This window comes from Egretta garzetta, unplaced genomic scaffold (assembly GCF_000687185.1).
Source record: "Egretta garzetta isolate BGI_Z169 unplaced genomic scaffold, ASM68718v1 scaffold5, whole genome shotgun sequence".
Classification (NCBI taxonomy): Eukaryota; Metazoa; Chordata; class Aves; order Pelecaniformes; family Ardeidae; genus Egretta; species Egretta garzetta.
In genome coordinates this window covers 391,133-409,040 of record NW_009259707.1, presented here as the reverse complement: position 1 = coordinate 409,040, position 17,908 = coordinate 391,133, and positions in this window count along the sequence as shown.

The window sequence follows — 17,908 nt, the reverse complement described above, 5'->3', positions numbered from 1 at the left end:
AAAGCCAGAGCTCCTCTGACAGCGCTTGGTGCACCAGGAAGGCTGCCAGGACAAAGTGCCCCTTCCCAAGCAAGCTCGAACTGGCTGAGTGAATCCGAGCAGATAGGTTCAAGCCTTGTCTGGCATGTCCACGGTGTTTTTAATCAGGTACTTGGTACTGGGGAAAAAGGGTGTTGCTGCTTGGCAGAGGGCAGCCAGAGATGAGAAAGGTAAATCCCTCGCTGCCTCAGCACCATCAAAGGGATCGGAACGAGGAGCGTGGCAATTCTCACCTGGTACCACTTAGATGCAGGGCTCCCAAGCAGCAATGAGTTTCTTGGTTATTGCTTTCAGTTTGCTTTGTACTTGTGGCATTGCATGGCTGTCATACCCATCTTATTTTAAGAATCCCTGCTCCCCTGATTTGCCTGTTCTGTACTCTTTTCCAAGGTGGGAAGGGAAACCCGCTTGACTGAGTGAGACTCACGTCCTTACTGTTAAACTCGCACTGGAAAACAACTGCATATTTAACTCGCCGGTGCCACAAGCGATTCCTGTGCTGTGGATCACCGCTTGGGAACCGTAGACCAAGAGTTGGCCCCATGGTCACTTCTGGGATGGCTAGGAAGAAAACCCAAGGCCACAGGGCCTTACCGCACTAGTACAGTAACCGTTGTGTCCACGTTAGTGCTGGCCCAAAAGACTTATGTTTTGAAAATAGGTCTGAAAAAAGATTTCTAAAAAATGTGAAGGATACCGGCATTCTTAAATTTGGGAGCGGGGATATCGTCCTATTGTGTTTGCAAGCACTCGCAAAACAAGAACAACACTATATTTGATCAGTCTTGTGAAATATAATCAGGTGAAGACTTCTCTAGAGCCCCTCGGCTGTCTGCCCTGGAACAACCATAGAGCACTTCCTTGAGATGGAGTAGGCATCCCTGGTGCGTTACTGCTTCATTTGCAGGGGTCAGATGGGGTTATCAGCAGTGCAGAGTCCTTAGCAGAGAGCTGCAGGCAAACCATCTCTGCCTCTTTGCTGGCATCCAAGCCCCAGAGGAGCTGGGCTGCCTCCCAGGCTGCAGGAGGCAGGAGAAGCGAGAAGGAGTGGTGCTAAACAGGCAACCACACCTCAGGAGCTGCTCAGCCTTGGTCTGGGGAGGGATCGGGACCTCAGCTGGATGGGGGAGAAGCTTTCTCCACCAGCCTTCTTTCATCTCCCCTCCTAGGCACCATGCATTCAGACCTCTTCCCTGGCACACCTTCACCCAAACCTGACCTCACCCAGCCCTTTCTGCTCTCACCATCCTCCCGTGGCACTGGGGGTGGCTGCTGGCAGCTCTCCTGGGAGGAGCAGATCCTGCTCGCCACGGGCTACCAGCCACCACTGGCAGGACTGTGCAAGCCCAGGGAGTTTGCCAGAGACGTGCCCTGCTGGCGAGGCTGTAACCTGCGGCTGTGGAGCACCTTTCCGGGGCACATCCTGGGAGAGGCAGCATAAATCGCGCTGGCTGTGTGGCTTTTTCCCCCTGCTCAGCTGATTTCTTTTTGTTTGTACTGTGTGGTTTTCCCTGGAAGGCACGTGATGCTTGATCTGCAGATACCCCTTCCTAAGAAATGTTTGCCTGAATTTCGAGCCAACGCTGGGACCTGGAAGCAGAGCATTTCTCAGCCAGCCCCTCCTCTGCAACACCACTAAATTGTGGTGTTTTGTGCCTTTCGCCTGGGCAGAGACAGGATCAGGGCTGGCCGGAGGTGGGCTGGCAGGAACTGCCTGTTTGTGGCACAAGCTCCTTTCGGCTGCGGTGCCAGAGACTGGATGTTTTATGCACTGGCTAGCTGAGACGTCTGCCTCCAGATGCTGGAGCATCTCATCCTTGGCTGTGAGGCTGACAAGGACCAGCTGAGAAGCAAATGCTAATTAAAATGGAAAAGCAGAGCTTCAGCCTGGTTGGTTCATATATCTGGGTTGCCTTACACAGAGGACTAACACCCGTTATAGGACGCTGTGGTTGGTGCAGGGGGGAGGCTGTGATCTGTAATGGTTATTTCTAAAGGGCTACGCTGAAGCCGTGCTCCTCTTCCATCAACATGTAGCTTTGCATTTAGGTGAATACCTGCTCTCACCCCTATCTGCTAATTAGGTTCCTGCTGCTGGTCTGTCTCACACCTGTTTTCTGTGGCCTAAATTTTACCTTGCTCTTTCAGCAGGGTCCCGCTTTTATAATATGAAGCAGCAGTTTTGGTGGGAAGGGCTGGGGGCAACACAGAAAGTCAGTTTTTCTTGCACCAGAGAAGTGGGCATGAGCTCAGACTGCTCTTCTCAAAATGCATCTGTTGCAAATGCAAAAGCCTATGAGAGAAAGAAGCAGCCAGTGTTAAATACAGTATTCTTTCTTCTGCCATCTGTTCTGTTTCTGTTATAAGAAGCACAGGTGAGATGACGCTGGAAGATTTCCACTCAACAGAAAGTAGAGAGGCTGTTTCCCACTAATGAGAGCCGTGCGTTACCATGCCTGTTTTCAAAGGCTGAGCGCTGGGCTAAAACTTTGCAGAAAAATTTTCCATGAATGAGAAGTTCTGTAAGTTTGGCAACTGAAAAAGATGAGGACGGGAGCAGATTCAGCTGTGAGAAACCTGCTGGAGGTTAAATCTTCAGCCTTGCCACCCTCCAAACCGTGCTGCTTTCGTGGGTGAGGGCAGAGTTGCGTGCTCTAGGAGTGGATCAGGTTTTGCTTTAAGCACTCACCATAATGCGTGAGAGAAACCATCTTTTCCTCGGGCAGTGAGAGCTCCACACCCCAACCCTCACCATCCAGATACACCTTAGAGTGCTCTGTGACAGCTTGGCTAGGACTCGCTAATGGAGGACTTTTTTCCCCTCACTCAGGAGTAGGGATCTGGAAGCTGGCTCTGAGAGACCTCTTTGATACAGGGAGTAGGCAAGACACCTACATCAGCCCACGAGTCACACACGCTTTCTCTTGTTAAGTGGGTTTCAGAAGTTTTACCCTCGGGGTTTTGAACCATCATCAAACAAAATGAGACTCAGATTCAGTTGCCGAGGGCTTGGTGGATTATGCTTTGCCCTGAGTCATCCCTCCAGCATCCCGTCTCCTCCTCTCCCCTAAGCCACTCTCCTGCCTGCAGGTTTTGGGAGGCACGAGAGGAGTGTACATATGTACCCCTTCCACTGGATTTGAAGGGCTGCTGGGTGACCGCCTGCTTGAGCCCTGAGCAAAGCCCCCGCACTCCCAAGCACGGTGCATTTCTGCTGTGGAAGTGGAGAAGCAGAGGCAATTTGTCACCGCCTGTGCAGCTCCCAACCCTGAGGAGCTGCTTCTGGGGCAAGGCCAGGGGACATGACTTCAGCCCCTGGTCACCTGTGGAGTCATCTGAGCTAAGTCCCTGGAGCTGGTCATCGTTCAGGTCCCTTGGACTAGAGAGGCAGCAGCATCCTGCTCAGCTCTCCTTAATGAGAGGAAGGCCTGTGTGGCCTTAGACCTTTTCAAATCTTACCGAAATTAAGAGACGGCATCTTAATCTGAAAAATAACACCCTAAAACCCCACTTGGCACAGGACAGCAGTTCCCAAACTTCTCTGTTGTGTTTGTCCTACAAACCCTCTGGGCAATGTGAGCTTATGTCTGTAAAAGTCTGGAAGGTACAAAAATAACCACAGACTCCATCGTTGCCATCGTTAGCCTAAATTCAGTAGAGCCAGATGCAGGAGAATCGCTTGATGGGGGACATTTACGTACCCTTATCACACGCATGCATTCAACACCGCTTGCTCGCTGCCACCGCTGTCTGCACTGGGTGCCCATCAGCAGCATCGAACGGAGCCGTTGCAGTATTTTAACTAGAGGACTGTTTTTCACTGAGGTATCCAGAGGATTAGAAGGAGCTAGAGTGTGAGATTTCTGTCTACCAGCTGGCCATTCAGTGAGGAGGGGGTCTGAAGACGCTGTCTCTGTTGAGTGTAAGAATTATGAAAGAGATGAGAAAGCTGCCTTCCTCCAAGGGCTCCCAGCAAACCCTCAGGCAGGCAGGCTGCCAGAGGGCTGAAGAGCCCGAGCAGTGCTGACCCCTGAGGACTGCCACTTGGTCCTCACTGGTGTGGGGCTGTCTGCATCACAGCTGCTCCAGCTCAGACTGAGGCATCCAAAAAGTATTCCAAGGTCACCAGAGCTTTCCTTCCCATAGGGTTTGCCTCTGTGTCAACAGCCCTATGGTGCTTGGTGGAACTGCAGGTCATTTTTCCATCTTATAAAGTGTGAGGCTTGCTGCTGAAGAGTCGGTAGGCTGGGTAAAATCCTCTGTTTCCCCCATCATTCTCCAGTAATATTTTCCCCTCTCTGCCCTGCCTCCATCAATGGGACTGACATGGTTTCTTCTAAGTTACCAGAATACATCTGCCACCAGCTTCCCATGCTCATGCGGAGTCATAGAATCATAGAATCATAGAATCACTTTGGTTGGAAAAGACCTTTGAGATCATCAAGTCCAACCTTTAACCTAACCCTGCCATCCCACCACTAAACCATGTCCCTAAGCACCTCATCTACCCTTCTTTCAAATCCCTCCAGGGATGAGGACTCGACCACCCCCCTGGGCAGCCCATTCCAGAGCCTGACAACCCTTTCGGTGAAGAAATTTTTCCTAAGGTCTAGCCTAAACCTGCCCTGGCGCAGCTTCAAACCATTCCCCCTCGTCCTATCATCTGTTACCAGGGAGAAGAGGCCGACCTCCACCTCGCTACAGCCTCCTTTCAGGTAGTTGTAGAGGGCGATCAGGTCTCCCCTCAGCCTCCTCTTCTCCAGGCTAAACAACCCCGGTTCCCTCAGCTGCTCCTCGTATGACTTGTGTTCCAGACCCCTCACCAGCTTGGTTGCTCTCCTCTGGACATGTTCCAGCAAGGCAACATCTTTCTTGTAGTGAGGGGCCCAAAACTGAACACAGTATTCGAGGTGCGGCCTCACCAGCACCGAGTGCAGAGGCATGATCACTGCCCTACTCCTGCTGGTCACACTATTTCTGATACAGGCCAGGATGCCATCGGCCTTCTTGGCCACCTGGGCACACTGCTGGCTCATATTCAGCCAGCTGTCAACCAGTACCCCCAGGTCTTTTTCTACCAGGCAGCTTTCCAGCCACTCTTCCCCGAGCCTGTAGCGCTGCATGGGGTTGTTGTGACCAAAAGTCTTGCTGTATTCCTCAAAAGCACAACCCTACCTCTTGCTGCGACCGAATCAGTCACTGTCATTGTCAAACCAACTTTACACCAGGTGCCTCAGCAACAAATATTGGGTAATGCTCAGAGTGCCCCTGGCAGTGCTGCACAGGGCAGCAATCTTGTCTGATCTCAGCACAGCCTGTGTCCCTAGAAGATCTGGAGAGCATCATTTCCTTCTGATGTAAATGTCTTCTAGGGCTGAAGAACTTCATCTGATGTTCACGCATCCTTCTTGAAATGGTAGTAGTAGTGTCACTTTAATTGCCTTTGAAAAGGTCTCACCAACCTTGCAGCAGGTGGAAATAGCTTTTCACCAGACAATCTTTCTTTTTCTATTCTTTTCCCCGAGATCGTTTTTACTGGAGGTGTATGTCATTTACAGCAATGGGCTTGCAGGGGGCCAGCAAGGTGTCTCTGAAAGCTGGATTTCTTCACCCTCTTCTGACCATCTGATTAGCTTGGCAAGAGCATGCAAACACAACGCAGTGAGGCTGCCTTGGAGGAAAGTGGACATCCTGTAGGCCATGTTCTGATGTTTTCCAGACAGTGTCTCTGTCTGGCAGCAAACTACACTCTTCTGCAATTCTTCAACATCTTCCAAAGGCAGATAATATCATCGGACCCGGTTGTCCAGGAACAGATTTGCTAGTTCTTTCCTGTTTCTATCTTTTTCTTCATGGACTTAACCAAACCCCACATTAATCCTTTTGTCTACAGCCTGAAACTAGGAGCTCAAATTCAGTTCCCCACTCAAGTCCGTAAATATTTTCTTTTTTTTTTTTTTCGAGCCCCTGCTTTCCACCTCCTTGCCCTCTGAGCGTGTTCAGCTTTCTCTGCTCACCCTGCGTCCCCTGGGGGGCTGTGTGGTGGGGCTGGCTGTAGGCAGCACCCGTCTGCTCAGAGCTTGGTAGGGTCGACATTTACCAGCACTTGCCAGGTGCCCAGAAACACCCTGGGAAAAAGGTCACGGTGTGAGCACGATCAATAAAATGCTGATTTTCATGTAAGAAATTGGAAAGATCATAGAGGGGGAAAAATGGCCAAGAGAGGTGGGCATGGCCTGACTCATCACCAAAACCAAACTAGCAGAGTGCTTAACCTAATCTCTTGGTCTGGTCAATGTAAAACAACAGGCAGCTTGTGCCTCCAAAAGCTCTGCTTGTTAAATTGAGGCAATTAGCTTCGGGTTTTGCTGTGAACAGCTCAACGGTGCTGCCCCATGGCCAAACAGAAAACTACTTTGCCCTTCTATTGCTTTTTATTTTTTTATTTCTCTTGCAAGCAGCAGATAGGGTTTCTCTTAGCACTGGCGTGAGAGACTCTTGCTATGGGAGTCTCTTACTGCTAGGCAAATACTCCAAGTACATCCAATGTATCCAGCTATATACACTGCATTTATTTTTTTTTTGGGGGGTGGCGGGGGGGCAGAGACTTAAAAGGTGCAAGGTTCACAAAGTACTTTTGTCTATAAAGTTTCTGTTTGTCCTTCTCCTGTTACCTGGCGCAACGTCGTACCTGTCTCAGATGGGGAGCCCTTTGGCACAGGGACCGATTCTGAACTCTGCTGCCCGGCTCCCTGCGGGAGAGGCCACCTCAGCCGGCCAGCACCGCGGCTGGCCCCTACAAACACTGCGCCTTATCCTGGGGGAGGCGAAGTTAAAGAACAAGCCATAAAGAAACTGCTCAAGGCCTCTCAGTAAGTGGCCAGTGGAGGCCTGGTTATTTTGTTCTTTCCCCCACTGGATGCCACATGCCTTCTCTTCCCTTCGGCACTACCTGGAAAAAGATCAAGCGTCAAAACACACTAGAAGAGATTCATGATTTGGAAGACTGATTTGGCCTGGAAACCTCCCATTCCCATTCACCAGCTTATTTCCAGCCCCACTGCAGAGTATTACAGAATCACAGAATGGCAAGGGTTGGAAGGGACCTCGGGAGGTCATCTAATCCAACCCCTCTGCTAAAGCAGGCTCACCTAGAGCAGGTTGCACAGGACATTGTCCAGGCAGGTTTTGAATATCTCCAGAAAAGGAGACTCCACAACCCCCCTGGGCAGCCTGTTCCAGTGCTCTGCCACCCTCAAGGTAAAGAAGTTCTTCCGCATATTCAACTGAAACCTCTTATGTTTCAGTTTGCACCCATTGCCCCTTGTCCTGTTGCTGGGCACCACTGAGAAGAGTCTGGCTCTGTCCTTGTGATATCCACACTTGAGATATTTGTATGTATTGATGAGATCCCCTCTCAGTCTTCTCTTCTTCAGGCTGAACAAGCCCAACTCTCTCAGCCTTTCCTCATAGGGGAGATGCTCCAGTCCCTTTATCATCCTTGTTGCCCTCCTCTGGACTCTCTCCAGGAGTTCCTCATCTTTCTTGAACTGGGGAACCCAGAACTGGACACAGTGCTCCAGCTGGGGTCTCACCAGGGCAGAGTAGAGGGGGAGGATAACCTCCCTCGCCCTGCTGGCCACACTCCTCTTAATGCACCCCAGGATGCCATTGGCCTTCTTGGCAACAAGGGCACACTGCTGGCTCATGGGCAGCTTGTATTGCTATGCTGCTAAATAAAAGGGGGCTGGGGACCCATCATGAGGCCACTGCCTCTTACCTGCCCCATGTTAGGCAGATTTAAGCCCCACTGGTTGCTTTCACACTGTATCGCACCCACCCCTGGTCTCCCCTGAAACACGGGTGGTACCTCTTTGACCCAAAGACATATTTTTGGTTTGCTATCTCCATTCAGTGCAAAGGGCCAGAAATGAAGTGAGTCCCCGCAGTGCAGCCCCCCAGCTGGGTACTTTATAACCAGACACCGAAGGTGGGAGCATGTACCCCCCCGTTCAACGCTTTCATGAGCCAACTGCAGTTGCTGCAAAGAGATGCAAAGCCTGCGGCAGCTGGAGAGTTGGAGTCTGCGGAGTGAAGCCTGTTCTGCTTCCCCACCACTTCCTCCGGGAGCAGCCATCACCTCTCCTTTATCAAATTAGCCCTTGTGAGACCCCTGTCAAGAAAGCTTCTCTGGAGGGTGGCAGACAGGGTTGTAGTTATCCAGTTTGTGCACAAGAAATTGTTTGCCAGAAGCTCCTTCAGTGGTTCTGTAAAGGAGTAGAGCAGCATATTGCCAAATGAGCTCCGTACACACCATATTGGACCAGATTAGATGCAAGACTTTGGGGTCCCAGTGACAGAGACATGTCAGGTATTTATGAGAGAATAACAGTCACCCTTTGGGGGAAGGTTGTGTTGAGACCAGCCTTCTGTAACTGGCGCCTTCCTGTGGCTTTCCTGTGGAGATGTGATGTCCACACCTGGATAGCTGAACGGACCTGGAGTGCCATCCTACTGAGGGCCAGAGCCGAGCACCTATAACAACTTGTTTGAAACTCTTTGTTTTTCATAAGGTTTTCGTTTACCAGCAGGCAGGAGGTAGATGAGGGAGCCACAGCTGCGTGTCGGCACTACCGTCCTCGGAGCTGAGCTGGAGAACCGTCCTCCTCTGATGGACTCTGATTTTTCTATCAATCAGCCTTCTGACCTATGTCAAAAATCTGCACTATTTTGGGCCTCTCACCAGCACTAACATCTCTCTGCCTGCCTGAGCATCCCTCCCAGCAGAGGCACGGGGCAGGAGATGTTATGAATGGAAACAGGCCTGGGCACAAGGTGCCAACCTCCTTGAAATTTGTTGCTTTTGGCAAGCGGTCAGCGAGCGCTTCTTTTTGACGAGAGCTTCGTGGTGTATCCCAAAAGCAGCAGACAAGCCCTGGAGATGTTTTCCCCACGCCAGGGGCTGCTGGAGCAGCATCACTGGAAGGGAGGATCCATGCAGGCTAAGGAAGGGTCACCTCCCAGCTAAACATGAATGGAGGCTTATTCGGCTGAGGAAGGCGCCTCCCCTCCCTGATTTAGGACCTCGAAGAAGCACTCAGTGACTTACAGGAAGATTTACACAATGTCCCAGCGCTGCTTGCTTCCTGGCTGTGGGGACACAGGGTTTCCAAGAATCCCACGAGCTCACGTGAGAGGCACTGAGCCACTGCCTGGCAGGAGAGGTGCTGGCTCTGCACATCCACGCAAGCCAGCGAGATGGGGGAGCCTGGCCAAAGTACTTTTTTGGCATGTTTTTCTTTCAAAATACATTCAGAAATATCAATTTAAACTGACAAGTTTAAGTCACTTGGAAGCCCCAGGGAAGAGGCTCGGTATGGCTCACGTGGGGGCTCTCAGCTGACATGTGGTGTAGAAACTTTCGGTTTTCTGAGAGGATGGGTTTAATGTCAGCCTGACTTCTTTTTTTGTGGTCTCGATGCAGAGAGACAGGGTAATTGTACCACTTTTGCACAAGTGTGAAATTGCGGCAGCCTCAGCTTAAGAAATTAAAACATTAAAGTTTAGGTTGCAAAATATGATCTAGTTGCTCTTGGTATTAAAAAGAATGAAATACTCAAGATATTGAAGTTGAGAACAGAGCTTTCTTGCTTTCTCCTATTTATCGGCTTTGATGTGCTCATAGCTACTGAAACAATGGAGCGAGCGGGCAATAATAAAACTGATTAACTGTAGAAGCGAGTGTAGCTCAACTGGCAGTTGTGACTTTTCTCCAATATCACTGCACTTTGTAGTAAATCTGGGTCTCCAAGGACCCTGTGACTGCAGAATGCGTGCAGAGCGTGTGTGTATGCAAGGTGTTTGGACGTGCAAATATCCACTGTCCCCCCGCAGGTCCCCATTGCACACCTACACCAAGTGACACTCAAAACAAACTAGGTGTGGTAGTTCAGGGAAAAAAAGGGGAAAAAAAAAGAAAAAAAAAAAGAAAAAAAAAGAAAAAAGCCCACAGGATAAAGCCCACAGGGTAAGCAGCCAGAAATACAAACAGTGTGTTCTCCAGCGCTGCTTGCCAGTGTTTTCATGTGCCTCCAATTCCTAAACATTTCCCCACTTCTGCGAACAACAGCCTGCCTTTTCTTAGCTGTCGTTCAGGGACCCTTTGAAGGCAGTCATCTTCTGGAAACCACCACCCTCTGGAAGGGACCTGCTGGGACAAGAGCCACAGCGCAGCGCACCCTAGGCTGCAATGCTGCAGAATAAAGGGGGCTCTCACCTGTGGGAGCTGGAAATGCCATTTTTCAAGAACTTTGCAGCTATTAAATGTACCAGCAACCTACAGAGAAGAAAGAAAATAGCTTTTAAATACTTCTCCTGACTTCTTTTGTAAATCAGAAAAAGCTAGTGTCCTGAGGTAGGGGCATGGTTAGTGGAGCCAGGAGGTGCGAGTGAGTCCCCAGGGATTAGAGAGACCTCTCTCGTTATATTCCCTGTCCCTGCTGTGATGAGTTTGTGTATGCTGCTGCCCTAAGGACAGCCCTGGCTGGGCCCCACTTCTTCAAGCCATGGTGTGGTGGGGACACATTTTCTCTCAGTCCAACGATGTTATGCTTCATCGTGCTGGACCAGCGGGGCCTTTGGTGTTTCGGGTGAGGAACAGTGGGTGACAGTCCTGCTTTTCTTCTTTGGGCTTTTACACCAGCGAAACTCCTTCTCCAAACCGCCGATGCTAGGACAGCTCTTTAGGTGGCTGCCCCTGCAATTTTGCATGAGGAAAACTCTTCTGAGAGGCTCCAGCTTGCTCTGCGGGAACACCCCTCGCACAGCAGCTCAGGTCGAGGCACGTTCCCGTTAGCATCAGATTTGGCGTGCTGCATGGGGTGACCTTCTTCCCCTGGGCACTGCGCTTCACCTGCCTGATGATCAGTCTGAGAGGTTTCCTCAGCTCATGGCTCATCTTCCCAGTTCATTGTAGATACTCAAATTCAGAGCACATTCCACAGCCTATCTCTTCTGAAATGCTGCCCTCCCATCAGGTAGTAGTCTGACATTAACTCCGTGATTACCCCTTCCAATCTCTGTGGATATCTCTTTGGAAAGCTCACAGAGACCATCCCGAAAGAAAATGTGGTGGGGTGTATGAACTCAAGCCAAAACAGAACAGAACAGAGCAGGGCTGATTGATAGAAAGAGCTTAGAAATACAACAAAGATTGAGAGACCTACCTACTGATGAAACACTGAAAATCAGTGTGGTTGTTTCAGCCACAAAAGTACAAGAAGTGAGAGGGACTGGCACATTAAATAAAGTGCGGAATATAAGGAAAACCCATCAGTTAGCTTTTATCCAAGCAGATCACAGCACCCAAGGCAGATTATAGTTGAAGAGCACTGTGTTTTTAGGAGTATAAAATACAAAACCTGTTGATGCAACGGCTCCTATCAATGGCAGCCATGCCAGACACAGTCCCAAGTCTCTCTTTTTCACTGTACTTCTATTTATCATCCACCACTGCTTTATATTTTTATCCTTTTACCAGATGTTCAGTGCATACCTTCCTCACAGGTGCCTATGGTATGGCGAGCCGCCCCGTTGTGCTCCCCTGGTGAATCTCTGTCCCACCTCTGCATCCCATCTGTTTTCAAACTTCCAGAGGTTCAGGGTCTTTCCTCTGGCCCCACTGGCATGGCACCTTGTCTTGGCCCTCGGCAGCCATCTCAGGACCTGGGAGGCCCTTGGTTCTTGCATGTGGTGCTTGTGTGAATCGGGGGGCACCCAAAGTGAGTGGGAGGTTGGAGACAGAAGGGGTGGTTCTCCTGCTAGTGACTGGCTCAGAAAAGGTGTTGGGCTGGTTGGACCTTGCTTTGATGTGTTTTGACTGTTCTGACCTTGCTGTGCCCAAGAACAGCTTGGATATCCAGCCCCATCTTGTCTTCACACTAACTCTAGTATGTCTTTCCCAGAGGCCCCAGTATGAAGTCTCCCCTGGTTCAACAATTCCTTCAGCCTCCCTCTCCTTGGGAGAGGAGATGCCACTTTTGTCAGCTTTCACAGAAAGGACACTCTTGTAGATCGCCTGTTCTACAGACTACTGATCTCTATGAAGTTTCAGACTACTTCTTTGGCTATTTTTTGTTAGAATATTTTCAAACTACTGCCCAGTTTGAAAGCTATTGCACTGTTCGTTATTTGAAATACTGCAATGGTTAAGGAAATGTGGATGATGCAAAGGGGTTTCTGAACCAGGGGCATGTCAGTCATAGGCAGATCTCAAAATCTGAAGGTCTGAGGGGAAAAAGTGCTCCAAGCAACCCTCTCCCCCTCCTCCCTGTGCCAGGATCCTCAGTGCTGTAAGGCAACTCAGGGGCTGTCTAATGTCCATCTGGGCACATCTGGCTCTGCTCTTTCTGCTCAGTCCCCCGGTTCCTGCTGTGCATGAGATTTCCCCCCAGGTTTGCGGAGAGCTGGCTATAGAAATGTTTCTGGTCCCATCTCCTCTGCTGGAGGACCTCCAGGGCAGCTTCATACACCCCCATAGCAGAGCTGGTTTCTAAACTGCAGCCCCTTCTGTGAGAGCAGCTGGGAAAATGGTTGCCCTACATTGGAGGCAGGCAGCTGTCCTGGGATCAGTGTTGGTGGCCACTGAGATTTTAAGCCACTCAATCAAATCTGGGACCATTTTTCCTCCTTTTCAAACTCTCTGCTCCACTGAGAGAGAGAAGCAAGGCTTCCCATGAGATTGCCTTGTTCCCAGCAGAGATGGGAAATGCAGATTCAAACCTGTTCAAAGATCCTAGTAGATTCCACACAAAGGAACTCCCCTCTGGATTAGAAAGTCAGTGACCACAGGAGCAAGGACCCCACGTTGCCCATGTCCCATTGACTGGCTCAGCTGGTTTCCTTCAGGGTCAGTGCAGGAGGTTGCAGCCCTGCCAGGGGCTCAGTGCTGGGCTTTTGTCTGTGCCGAAGGTTGGTTGGGCGGGAACCCTGAGCATAGATACCTTGAGTCCCCATCCCTGGAGGTATTTAAAAGATTGGTAGATGAGGTGCTTAGGCACATGGTTTAGTGGTGGAATGACAGCATTAGGTTAATGGTTGGACTTGATGATCTTAAAAGCCTTTTCCAACCTAAACAATTCTATGATTCTATGTATCTTGATATGAACATCAAGTATGAAAGAAACACTGAAATAAGAAGGCCATGTTTGACTGCAGCATGCAAATGCATTTATATCTTTGGCAATTGTCTTGAGAAGCGTCATTAATCTTCAGTAGATTTTATCAGGAGCAAGCTGTCTTCTGTGAAAATATTTTGTTTTTCTTTCTCCAGTTCGGTTACCAGATGCAATACTTAGCAAAATTCTCTCCATACCTGTGGGTTGGCAGCTGTGGTGGACTCTGTTCCCCTCCATCTGCATGACTTTTGGGTCATTTGGCAGGTTTCAAGTCTGAACACTTTTTAAAAAATATACGCATCAACACAGCTGATTTCCTCTGGGCTACAGTAAGAAAAGTGTCTAAAAAAAGCCATCCTTCCAAATCCACATTTTTGATGTTACCATCAGTTTTGTTTTTCCTGTTTCGTTTCATTTATACTCTTCTCCTTATCATGTTCAACAGAAACAGGCAGCGGTCCAGGTTAGGTTAGGATGAGATGCTTTTAGAAAGCAGCCACATTAACTACACAGCGCTTCCTCAGCACCAGATGTTCATAAGTAGCCCACCTTAAAACACTTCTTAGTTAACTCTCAGATAAAGGTCAAGGGAGCAGCCTGCCACCGTCACCCATGGAAAGCGCCTTCATGACCATGATGTGGCACCATCACTTGGTCCCTCTCAGTGACCAAGTGCCACTTGGATGTAAAAAACAGGAAAAAAAGTTTTAGTCAATGTGATTCCTTTTTACATGAAAATTGGACCTGGCACCTCTTCTGGCCTAGGCTGGAGAAAGTCCAAAGGTAAGAGGAGCACCTCCGTCACCCCGTCCCATGCCACACACAGGCATTTCACTCCTTTTATCACCCTGCAGTGATAAAACGAGCGGTTGGTTTGAGTTTAGACTTAGCTCAGCAAGAAAATGATCTTTTGTCAGGAAAGGCCTTTCTGTCTGTCCTGCTGGTTCATAAATCAGCTCGGCTGGTCTGCATGCCTCTGGGGCAGAAAGGCAGCCGACGGCTGTGCGCAGCGTAGTGCTGAAAGACGCTCTTTATAGCCGTAGGAAAATGAAGTGCGTAACGTGCTTTAAGCTGCATGTGTCAGCTGATTATTTTTGCAGAACACAATATTATTTCCTACTGAGGACAGAAGCTGCAAATTTTTTGTCTCTCCTTCCACCTTGTGTTAGTCGTGTTTTTCTTGTGTTGCATCCTCGCTGCTCTTTGGCCTGTCCTCTTAGGTTCATTTTGTCCCTCTTGACATTTGTGGCCCAAAATGTTTATTTGCAGCACCCTGATAGCTGTGGTTTTCTAATATCTGTACTCGTCTTGGGAGGAGAGGAAAAACTAATACCTATGGGGTGAAATCATGGCTCGGTGGAAGGCAATGGCAACGTTCCCGCCGGCTTCGCTATGGCCAGTATTTCACCCCAGGAGTGCCTGGGGAACTAAATTTCTTCACCATCTCCTCTCACTGCCTGCCTTTGCCGCTGAACCAGGAGCCCACAGAAACTCCTGTCAGCTGCTGCCTCTGCACGGCCCCCCCAAAAAAGGAAAAATAGATCTGGTGGACACTCCAGACTGCTCCCCCATTTAAACCCTCAGCTATTGCTTTTGCTTCTCTTTGTCCCCTAATTCCTAATACCAACCATGGTGCTGCTTGTGCCGCTCCAGCTGGGAGGAGGGCACCTGACCCTGCTTCAGCTGGTGCAGAGGGGCTGTGGCGTCCCCAGGACCTGCCGGCTGGCTGGGCTGGCATGGGGCTGCCGGACGTGGGCATGGAGCCAGGCCTGCAAAACAGCCTGCTCACGTTTTTGGTCCACCTTACTGAATGTCCAGTTGGGAGGATGCGTCTGCAGAGATTTGCTTCCTAAATTGCTTTTCGCAGCTCCGCGTTGTCTCAAGATGCTCCCGCCTGCCAAACCCTTCAGTCCTCTTTGTGGCTGAGAGCCTGGTTTAACCAAGCCTGTTAGATCTGGGGATGGTGTCAAGCCTTGTCCAGCAGCTCCAGCATCCGCAGGAGCCGGGGTACATGCAAGTGATCCAGCTCAGCTCAGGTCTGCAGCAGGTCAGGTTTTGTCCTGAGCTGCTGGGTACACCTCCCAGTGTGGTACACGATACCCAAGTCTTCAGCATCCCTGTCCTTCACCCAGGAGAGTTTGTGTGAACATAAACCAAAGGACAGTTTGGGAGAGCTATTTTAGTATTTTGGGTAAGATTATAGCTATTCACCATCTTGTAGGATACAGTTTCATGATCAGCTGAAGCAAGTTTGCATGGCTGCTGAAGGCGTAAATTATTAAATTACTGTGGTACACTGGGATTGCATCCACCACATCCATGAAGTTTATTACCCCAGCTTTGAATGACAGCAGTTTTACATTTTCTCTTCTGTTTATCCTTGCGTTGTGCGGCTCCAGATATTCTGTCTGCTGCAGAATGTTTTTCCCTCTACTGTAAAAGTAAGGATTTCACCCTTGCTTGTGGCACTGGTGAGCAGAAGGACAGCTCACAAACAGGCAGTATTTTTTGCAATGCCACTGAAGGGTCAGTCCCCCCCAAGCAGATTTTCCTCTCCTGGGCCTGGGGCTTGTGAGGCTGAACGTCAAAGTCAGGCAGGCTGAAGGCTAAGTCTACCAAACCCACAAAAAGATGAGTAGTCCCAGCAGCACAGAGGAGGGCAGGAACCGGCCCAGAGGCAAGGGGGAGAATGAGGTGGCTCCCGTCAGCAGCAGCCCACACTTAGATCTGTTTAAAGCAAGCAGGAAACTTCACCTTCTGTGGTAAACAGTCTGGGGTTTTATCACAAAAGAGATTATTTAGGAATGGGGGAGTGTCCGTGCCCAGGACCAGGTGATGCCCAGCCATCACCGCAGCTGCAGGTTAGGACCAACACCCATGGCTTCACTTCACACACCCATGCTTCTTGGCTGTCAGGTTCTCTGTGTGGACCCACCTGCAAAGCCACCTTTAACTGTACAGGGCGCTTGGGCACACCGCTGGAGAACGGCTTTTGCTGGCACCTGAACCATGTGTGCGAGCTTGGTACCTAAATCAGGCCCACTCGGTCCCATCCTTTCCTCCCATGCTTTCTGCAGATGTTTTCTTACAGCAGCCTCAGAGCACTGAGACACCGTGAGGTAAGAGATGGCGTGCGTGGCTCTCTCCACTGGAAAACATGAGGTTAAATACTGTAAGCTCTTGGCCAAAGCAAGCCAGAGCGTCCTCTGGGACCGATCCTGCCCTCACTGAAGTCAATGGGAACTTTGTCTGACTTTGCTGGCTGTTGTGAATTATTGTCTAAGCTATTGCATCATTCTGGGGATTGAATTTACCATGTCCATAAAGAGTTTATTACCCTGTGCTGGAGTGACAGCAATCATATTTTCTATTTTGTTTATTATTGCACTGGTAGGCCTTTAAAATTACAACCTGACATCTCTTGGGTACAGGGACTTCTTGCCATTCATTACCATAAAGTCAGTATTTCAGCCATATTTTTCGTACTGAGGATGGGAAGAGCGATCACAAATCGCAGTTCAAGTCTCACAGTTTAAGACTCTACCAGCCTGGACCTTGTCTACTCGAATAACATGGAAAGCAGAGATATAGGTATATAACCAGTTCACCCCACTGGCTGACATCAAAGTGGGAACCACATGGGAAAGATGCTGCTCATGGGGAAGGTACCTGACCGGTTTGTGACCCGACTTTGGAGTTTGGCATTTTTCTTGTCTTCACCATTTTCTGGAAACTAAACATAATGACTTGGGAGGGCTCATGCCCAGGACTTCCAATCCCTATATAGAAAAACATCATGGAAAATGAGATGCAGACATCTACTCCTCTCCTGTGGTCCTGCTTTATTTCATCCATGCTCCTTTAACCTCGGACATTGAAGGGCCTGATCCAAAAACCTCGGTGGGACGATTCCAGGGGATTTCACTTTGAGGAAGGCTCCTAGCAAGTGTGTAACCTTCCTGGAAAGACTGTGTAGCAATCCATCATTTTATCTGAATGAGGTTATCCCACAGGGCACCCTGGGCTAGTGGCCCATGCTGGACAAAACCCAAAAGCAGAGCACCTCTTGAGACCGTGAATCTCCCATAAGGTACCTCTGCTTGTGGATATTTAATTTTTGTGTAATTTGCTCATATTTTGGCATTGCTGCAAAAACTCCTGGCCTTTGAAACATGAAGGTGTGTACCACACAAACAATAAATCAATAATCTAAGTTGAGACTTGTCACGAGCGAGGCTTGTCTGCAATTGCCTCCTGGCAACCACTTCAATGAACTTCTTTTAACACTTCTGTCATTGCTCTTTACAGAGTCCAGAAAAATGCAGGCGAACAGAAGAAGGTGCTGCCTTCAGCAACTTTGCACCTGATGGTCCCTCCGTGTGTTGGGAAAGCTTGTCACGAAAAGGCAAGCGCCAGCAGCAGACGCCTGCTTCCCTTGTGCTCGACATGGCTTGGAAGCACATTGTGGCTCCAGAGCTAAGGCCTGGAAGGCTGTCAAGAGAAAGATAAACCCTCTGAGAGGGTTATTTATGAGACTCGTACTCTGGGGGAAGGGCACACAGAGGAACATGGGTTGTAGTGACTACACCAAGGGCATCGGGCTGTGTTTTCCTCAGCTGATCCCCAGCTCTTCTGTCTCTGGCCCACAAAGTCTCCTGGAGCCCCTGCAGCACTGAAGATCCAGTGCCTTTCCG